Source organism: Suncus etruscus, chromosome X (assembly GCF_024139225.1).
Source record: "Suncus etruscus isolate mSunEtr1 chromosome X, mSunEtr1.pri.cur, whole genome shotgun sequence".
Taxonomy (NCBI): domain Eukaryota; kingdom Metazoa; phylum Chordata; class Mammalia; order Eulipotyphla; family Soricidae; genus Suncus; species Suncus etruscus.
This window is the reverse complement of record NC_064868.1, coordinates 107,981,586-107,990,830: the sequence shown is the minus strand read 5'-3', so window position 1 is coordinate 107,990,830 and position 9,245 is coordinate 107,981,586.

The following is a 9,245-nucleotide window of genomic DNA, read 5'->3' as shown; positions in this document are numbered from 1 at the left end:
TTATCTAGGAGAGCAACTGATATAACTTCTAATATTATTTTCTGGAAATAACTTTTGTGACACATACTGTGCTCTAGCTTGTACAATAGTCCTTGTTCACTAGAAAAGACTGTACCCAAGACTTGAGGTAATGAAAGACTCTATATGTCTACTAGGCCCTTCTCTTTCATGCCTTCCTTTAAGATCAGAGTTTTCCTGTTACGTTTTTGTCTAGTTATATACCCAAAATACACACAATTACTGTAGTGCCCTCAATATATTTCTTAAGAATTACAAGCATTTGTTTTAGATATTCTGGTTTTCCATTATTAGATGCATATCCTCTTAGAAGTGTAAGTTCTTCTTGACATATTAATCCCCTCAACATAAATTATAGCTTTGTCTCTTAAGGCCTTCCAGATTCATGTAAGCTGCATGCAAGGCAAGTGAACTTCCAGCTGTACTATATCTCCAGCCATAGTTTTTAGTATTCTTTTTGTTTATTTTTATTTGCTCTTTTAAATTAGAAATTGAGCTGGGGTCTTTCTCTTTGGGTTTGTTTTGGCATGGACAACTCAAGCCTCTTTTGTTTTGGGTGTATGAATGATTCAATGCTGCTTTATTCTTATTTATAGTTTTGTTTACTTTTTGAAATGTGTCTGTCTATTCCTTTGGAACTTCTATGACTCTTATCCTGTTCCTCTTAAACTTATCTCATTGATCTATGGTGGAATATTCATTTATTTTCTGATTACCAATCCCCACCCATATTCTGATGTTTTCTAGGCATTTCCTGAAACTCTTCTTGAACTCACTGAATTTTCTTCTGTTGTTACTTTGCTGCTGAGACCATCTATTGTGTTATTTAACCTAATGTACTCTCCATTACTGTAACATCTGATTGTTGTTTTCTCATTTCCTGTCTTAGAGTTTGTTGTGATTTATTGACTTCTTGTTTCATTCTTTCTCTGAACTCATTAAACATACTTTTCATGGTGTCTCTAAAGTCATTATCTGAGAAATTTTAGAGCTGGCTGGTTCTGGTATAGATGTCAGGTTTATTATCTTCACTCATTTATCTTGATGTGTTTCAGTACTGCTTCCTCATATTATCTGTGCTTTCTGAGGATGAATCTTTGTAGCTTACCCCATCAGAGCTTCTCTGAGAGATTCAGATGATTTCTCTTATTTTCCTTCCCTGCAAGGCCTCTTCCAGAGATTTTTGTCTTGTTGTTATTTCTAGCTTGTGATTTTGAGGCCCGGTGTGTATTAAAGAACTGTTTTTCAAAGCGATCTTGGCCCTGCCTCTCCTTGGGCTGAGATTTAAGGTTCTAAGATTTCTTACCACTGCCACTGCCTTGTGAGAGATTTAAGGTTCTAAGATTTCTTACCACTGTCACTGCCTTGTGAGTTTTTTTTTCCTGTGGGCTAGGCAGATGGAGCCAAGAATTACAAGCACAAATTTGCTTGCTACTGCCAGCAAAACAACACACCCGTGTGTTAGCAGTACATTCTAGAAGAGTGTGCTGTGTGAACTGTAATTAATGTAGTTGTCTTAGGGCAGTTATCAATGTTGTGTGTACAAAAAGCAGTAATCATATTTACAATCGTTGTCATTTGAGGCAATGATGACAGGTGCTAGTGGAGAACTGGGGAACTTTTCTGACCTTAAAAATAGGTGGGAAAGAGATTAGTAGATGGAATGGCTAATTCTTGCAGAAGCATAGGAACTTAGGCCATGAAGATAGCCTGCTAAGCTGATGGGAGACCTGGCCAAAAGGAGGCAAGGGAAGAGACTAGATGTTTAGTGCAGAGGGTTTCCTCCCCATTTGGGATCTATCAGGAAAAAACCAGCCAAATGGTTTCACTTCTCACATGAAAAATGTGAACCAGATAGTTTGGGGATGGGCAGAGACTGGCAAAGGTGGTTCAGGGTAGCTCAGAGGTCAGAATATTTAATATTTATAAAATGAATTTAAGTATATATAAATATTTTTAACACGAGTGACAAAAATTGCATTACGGAGATTTGTTCAACCTTACTATATCCCTTGGGTCATGCTTACTCTCGAAATTTCACCCTTTTGTCCCCTAATTTGATTTTCTGCTGAAAAGTATATTAAGTTAACAAGTGGTTACTATTTTTACCTCAGAGTAGTTTCACAGCAGAGGTGAATTTGCCTTCCACATGGCTGACACAGGACAGACCCAACTTTGATCCCTGACATCCCATATGGTCCCCTGAGCCAAGAGCGATTTCTAAACGCAGAGCCAGGAGTAACCCCTGAGTTCTACTGGATGTGGCTCAAAAACCCAAAACAAAACAAGAAAAAAAACAAAGAAACAAAACCCAACATTTTTACCCTAATAGGCAGGAATTTTCATCTTAACTGCTAAAAGATGTGGTTATTTTAGGTCATAAATCTGGCCAATTAATTATGTTGAGAAATAGTTATTGTGATTGATCAGTTATTACTATCTTCATGGACAAAAAGGAGAGATTTGCTTATATATAGACATTAGCATGTCATTCTAACTCATAAGATATCAAAAATAAATATTATATTTTGGGGAATTAAAGAGTAGTAAATGATAAGATAATAGATTGCTTGTATGTAGCTGACCCAGATTTTATTCCCTGAAACCATGTTTTAACAAAAACATGATATTGTAATGCCATTGAGTCTTGTGTTTGTTGTTTGTTTGTTTGTTTTTTTACAGTATACCCTGCTACTTAAAGTTTACTTGCATCATTACAACCCATTTTGATAAGTAACAACTTCTGGAGCTCAATATATTAGCATATTTTGGACCCTAATTCAAACTTGAGACAAAAGCTACTCATTTTATTCAATACATACAAAAGGAAAATATTCATTAACATAAGAAAAATATTTTATTATTCAATTTCTCTTTTATAATAAAGGATTTTACTTTGTATCTTATAGTTTCAGGAAGGAAATAAAAAGTGAAAGAAGTTGTTTCTTTGGCTCAAAATCTTTAAAGTTTACACAAATTGACAGAAATGTCTGAAAATATTAGTTCCTTATTATACCCCTCCTCACAAAATTTATTAAGAAATATCTGATATTTTCTTAATCAAATATTAGTTAATATTTGACTTCAACAACAAAGCATACATTACAACTACCTGATACAGTTGAATGACTAACTTAATTCCTTTCTTTAAAAAGTCCCCTGCACATGCTATCTTTTAACATATGAATACATACTAGCAATAACATTGCATACGTCTTTTAAAATCAATATTGTCCTTACATTTGTACTCACTTCCCTCTGACTTTTTTCATACGCCAAGCTAAACTTGAACTATTATTTTAGAACTAAATGAGAATTACATATCAAATAAAATATGTAGACTAGCTATAAATTTATATATACCAAGTCCCAGATTTGTTTTACATTCTCTGGGAACTTTGGGAGCATATGACTGACCACTATGATCTGTCAATTTTCACATGAAATACTAAAATTGTAAATCCCTAATATATTGTATTGAAGAATATTTGGAATAAAAGAGTGATTTTCTAATAATAGGCTCAACACCACTTAGGCTTCTAATCAATAAAACTAATATATTTAAATCTGTGTTTATTTAATGACTTTAACCTTGCACCATAAAAAAAATCAGAAAACAACTGCCTGTAAGTTAAATATTACATTTACAAATATATTTTATTGGAAGTACTATACACCTGTTGTAAAATATATAATTTGTGCTTATTTTACATCTCAGAATTAATTAGTTATTAGTTATGAAATAGAGAAATATAAATGTTTACTATTTAACTCCTTGTATAACAAGTATGCCAAGTCCTGGTCTAAAATATTATACCACGAATTACTTCAGATTATGTTTGTACTAATAAATGGAAAAGTAATTTGTATTGACATGTCACTGTAGGCTTGAGGGTGGAAGCCTCGATTTTTTTCTACCAGCAGTTGATTTTCCCCATTGACTAAACAGAGACCTCATTTCACAGGTTATGTCTTGTATTTTAACCTTTCTGTAATTCCCAAAATATTTCTTGTATTTTAACCTTTCTGTAATTCCCAAGATAATAAAATATGTCCTATAATTTAGGAAAGAATAAAATAATAGATAATTCCTAATTCAAATGGCCAGATAACCCAAAAGACAAAAATTAGCTAAATCCCTCTTTTGTTTGTTTGTCTTTCATTTTGGGGCCACACCCGGCAGTGCTCCTGGCTCTACACTCAGAAATTATTCCTGGCAGACTTGGGGGAACATATGGGATGCTGAGGAGTGAACTCAAACTCAGGTTCAGCCACATGCAATACAAATACCCTACCCACTGTGCTATTCTTCAGGTACTGCTAAATCACTCTTATACTTCTTGCATCCTCTGTAACAATTTTGTCAAATGATAGAAATTGAAGAAGCATGAACCAGTGCTCCTAGCCCTCATTTCTATTGTACTTGGGTATCACTACAATGATTTTATATTCCACAAATAAGTGCAATCACTTTTATCTATCTCTCTCCCTTCTGATTACCTTCGCTCAACATAGTACCCTCCACATCTACCTATGTATAAGCAAATGTCATGATTTCATTTTCTCTAATAGCTGCATTATGTAGATGCACCAGATCATTCTTAAAATAAATTATTTTGGCCAGAGAGATAGCATGGAGGTAGGGCATTTGCTTTGCATGCATAAGGACAGTGGTTCAAATCCCGGCACCCCATATGGTCCCCCGAGCCTGCCAGGAGCAATTTCTGAGTGTAGAGCCAGGAGTAACACCTGAGCGCTGCCGGGTGTGACCCAAAAACAAAACAAAATAAATTATTTGATAGAATCACCATGAAATACACAATTATAAAGTTATTTATTATGCAGTTTCAAACAAGAAGTACAAGACAATTCCCATCAGTAATGCCCTCATTTTCTTCCTGACTTCCACTCTGCCTTCTCTTCTTCCTGATTTTGTGAAAGACATTCATCTCTTTTGTTTTTGACTTTTAGCCACTGTAGTGTACTATCACTTTATCTCAGCACCCCATTCTTGTCCAAAATGATCATTTCTAACTATCACTATCATAGTGCTTCCTTCTCTGCTCTAACTACACTACTTCACTATTTGTGACAAGCTTCCTTCTATGGATTGATTCTCCTGGCCCTTGTCTCAATATTTTAGATATTATTACCATACTGTAATTTTTTCAATATTCCAAAAATTGATGGCAGACATTCTATATTTATCCTTTTCCATTTTGTGCCAATTTGCTCAACATAACATTCTCCAAATCCATCCATGTATAAATAAATTTCATGACTTTATTTTTCTACCAGCTACATAGTATTCCATTATTTAGATGTACCATTGTTCTTTTATTACTACTGTGTACTCAGGCACTTGGGTTATTTCCAGGTATTTGTATTGTGAATAGTGTTGCTAAAAACATAGTAGTGCAGAGAGCTTTGTTGCATTGTGATTTGGGGTCCCAATGGTATATTCCTAGGAATGTTATTTTGCTTCATGAAGAGGTTAAATTTCTAGTTTTTGGATAAATATTGTTTTTCAAAAAGGCTGGAATAGTTAACATTCCTATTAGCAGGAAATATGAGTCCCTTTCTCCCCACATCTGCTCCAGCAATGGTTGTTCTTGTTCTTTATAATTGCATGCCAGTATCTGGTACCAAAGTTTCTTTATCCACTCAAATGTCCTCAGTCACTTAGGTTGCTTTCATAATCTGACTATTGTCCATAGTGTTTCAATGAACATGGGAGTGCAGATGCATTTTCTGTGTTGTGTTATTAGGTCTCTAGGCTATACTCCCATAAAGTTGTTAGTGTTGGACATTATATGAGTAAAACTCAGTCATGAACAACCTTTTATATGTTTATCTCATGGAGATTCAATTAAAATTATTATAAAATAAAATAATGAATTCAACTAATGTAAATAACAAGATTTCTATTTAAAAGGACCTACAAGAAAATCCTCTACCGATATCTTCCTTGCATCCTCTAACAGTTTTGTCAATTAAAATGAAAAACAGAGCCTTTAAAATGGCCTACACAAAACCTCTTTACCTTTAATTTGGTCCTGTACTGAGTTCCTCTCCACCAGAATGAAAAGAGACCTGCTTTTACCACTCCTTTGTCAGGCTCATAAGTTATAACCAAAATATTATTTTGGAGTAGGATATTAGATGGAGGAGATTTTGGTTGTGTCTTGGTGAGGTCAGAGGGATATTGGCTATGCGAGCTCTTTACTTTTACACACTTTAGTGATGTGCCTGTCAACTATTAAAAATAAACTATTTGGGGCCAGCGAGGTGGCACTAGAGGTAAGGTGTCTGCCTTGCAAGCGCTAGCCAAGGATCAGGACCGCGGTTCAATCCCCAGGCATCCCATATAGTCCCCCCAAGCCAAGGGCAATTTCTGAGTGCTTAGCCAGGAGTAACCCCTGAGCATCAAATGGGTGTGGCCTGAAAAACCAAAAATAAAAAAATATTTGTACAGATTTGCTATATATGTATATGTGCATGTATTATTTCATATATAAATACATCTATATAGCTCTGAAAGTAAGCAAAAAAATTAAAGCTAAAACAAAAAGATGTACATGAAGCACTTAAGGAGAGAAGCAAGACTAATGGCATGACAGGACAGGGTGATATCCCAAATATATTCCTTATTCTTTTTCATAGTCACTTCAAATTTCATGCATTTATCGTATACAATACTTTTTAAAATCTTTGCTTATAACCTACAATCCATCTATAAAGTGAGTTTCTTGAATTTGAATTTCTCTAATAATAAGTGAAGCTGATATTTTCCAGTTAACTCTTTTCATTTATTTATTTATTTGTTTGTTTGTTTTTTAATTTTTATTGTGACCAAAGAGTGAATAACAGTAGAATTTATGGTACATAGTGACAATGAGTCAGAGTCATTCCCACCACCAGGGTTGTCCTCCCTCCACCCCATTTTTCAGCAAGTGTCCCATATCTCCCCTATGTCCCCCGGAGTGCTAGTGAAAATGTTCCCCTCTGTGTATAGTTTGTTGTAGATAGGGTATCTATTCTGTTGTCTTTAGGTTTGATGTCTAAGCAGATAATTTTTTATTCTACTCTATATTCATACAACTGGTTGGTCTTGGTACCATTTATTTTTATTTTCTCCCTCAATTCATGAGACAGAACAAGGTGATTCAAGTTGTGTGGTTCTGCTGGAAGACAAAGAAAAAGGAAAACGAAAGAAAACAAACCAAAACCAAAGCAAACAAAAAGATAGCCACTACCAAAAAAAAAAAAAAAGAAAGAAAGAAAGAAAATGCATCCAGCAACAAAAAAAATCACCAAATAATAACCACAAGAGTGAAAAAGAAAAAAAAAGGTGGCAGAAAAGAGAGGAGGGGGAAAAGGGGTGCTTGTGTGGCAAGGTTTTGTGCACACACACCTGCTGTTTTCTCTGTTTTTTTTTTCTTTTCTTTTTCTTTTTTTTTTTTGCATAGGCACAGTAATTATTGGTGAAGAAAGGGAATTCCCTTTGCCTAAGAGATTCAGGGTTTCTCCTCTCTTGAAGCATACCATCATGGGTACAACTACTGGCTCCATACATGCTCATTACCACATCCCAAGGGCTTTTTTTTGGTGCCAGAAAACTTTCCTCTCAGTTGTAGATGATAAAATCAGGCCACTATAGCTAGAGAACTTGGTATTTGTGCAGGTCATTGGACAAGGTCTAGGATAGAGTCTTTACAGTTCTAAAAGTTCTGTTCCATCATTGTTATTGTGGTCAGTCTTCTGTAATAAGTGTTCTCTGTTTTTGCTCAGATCCTAAGCCGAAGCCTAGGATATTATGGTTCCAAAATTTCTGCTCTGTCTCTGTTGTCAAGGTCGAGCCACTGTAATTAGAGATCTTGATTTTTGCACAAGTCCTAGGCTACAGCCTAGGGTACGGTTTTTCTTGTTGGTTCCAAATTAAGTTCTGCCCAGTCATGGTTGTCAAAGTCAGTTTTCTGTAGTTAGCACTCTTGGTTTTTGCACAGATCAAAGAACAATACATCTTCTGAATTCCTCTTACCATTAGGTGTTGTGATAGGACAACCTGGTCTTAGATCAAGTTGTCGTTTCCTCGTTATTGGGATGTCATATCAGAACTGGCACAAGTTGATGCTAAAGCAGTGTTAGAAATTTCCCAGTGGAGTTTGGTTCCTGGTGTTGTTGCAGAGAGCTGTATCAGTTCTACATCTGGTATCTGGGGTTCAGGACTGGACTAACACTGTCCAATCTCATGGAGATTGAGTTGTATCCACATGACACATGTTCAGGGTTGGAGGCACCCCTGTGTTATATAAAGTATGAGTTCTTATTCCTAGAAGATAAGATCTTGTTTCTGTGTATATGGTTTCCCCTTTTTTACTGTACCTATACAAAAGTGTATGGTGTCATATTGTATTACTGGTGCTATTCTGGGTAAGAATGACAGGCTACAAAATCTCTGTGCTTTGGTTTTGATCTGAGCTTTTATCCCAGGCAAGACTTTTTCTTGTTTTTTTGTGCCAAGTAGCACCAAAACTGGTGAGGATAAAAAAAATATGTATATATATGTAAATATGTATATGTATAATAGAACAAATAAATAAAACTGAGTTTAAAAAAAAGAAAAAAAAGGTAATTGAAGAAAACAAATGATGGCAGAGACTACCTTTATATTTAGGAATAAACATCTTAAGATGCATTGTTATAAAGATATTAAACATACAAAGGCAATATAGGCCTTCCAATTAGGTCTTTTGAGATATTCTTGTTGGGGGTGAAATCCAAGGCAGTTTTTTATCTCACACCTTGGTCTTGAGTTTGAGTCATGATTTGCAGCATTACGGAGTCATATATTGTCCTTGAGCTGGGTTTTTTCTGAAGTTGAATCCAGTACAGTGCAACAGTCCACAATGTGAGGGGGATGAGAAGGGCCACATAAAATGAATCAGCAGATGTGTGGGTTGTAATTTCTTGGCGAAACACGAGATGGGGGACTGAGAGGGTGTCTTTTCTTTGAGAATCTGGGCGGTGGTCAGTTGGGGCAGGAGGTCAGTCTTGGTGCCTAACAAGTTAAGAACTGATGGTAAAGAGGGTTAAATAAAGAGGATAACATATCAGGATTGGGGGATGAGGGGGGTATTCTGGAGTGGGGATTTTGGAGTGGGGAGAGGGGTAACATATAATAGGGGCTATATACACTATAGAGATAGATTGTTTATGGGTTAGGT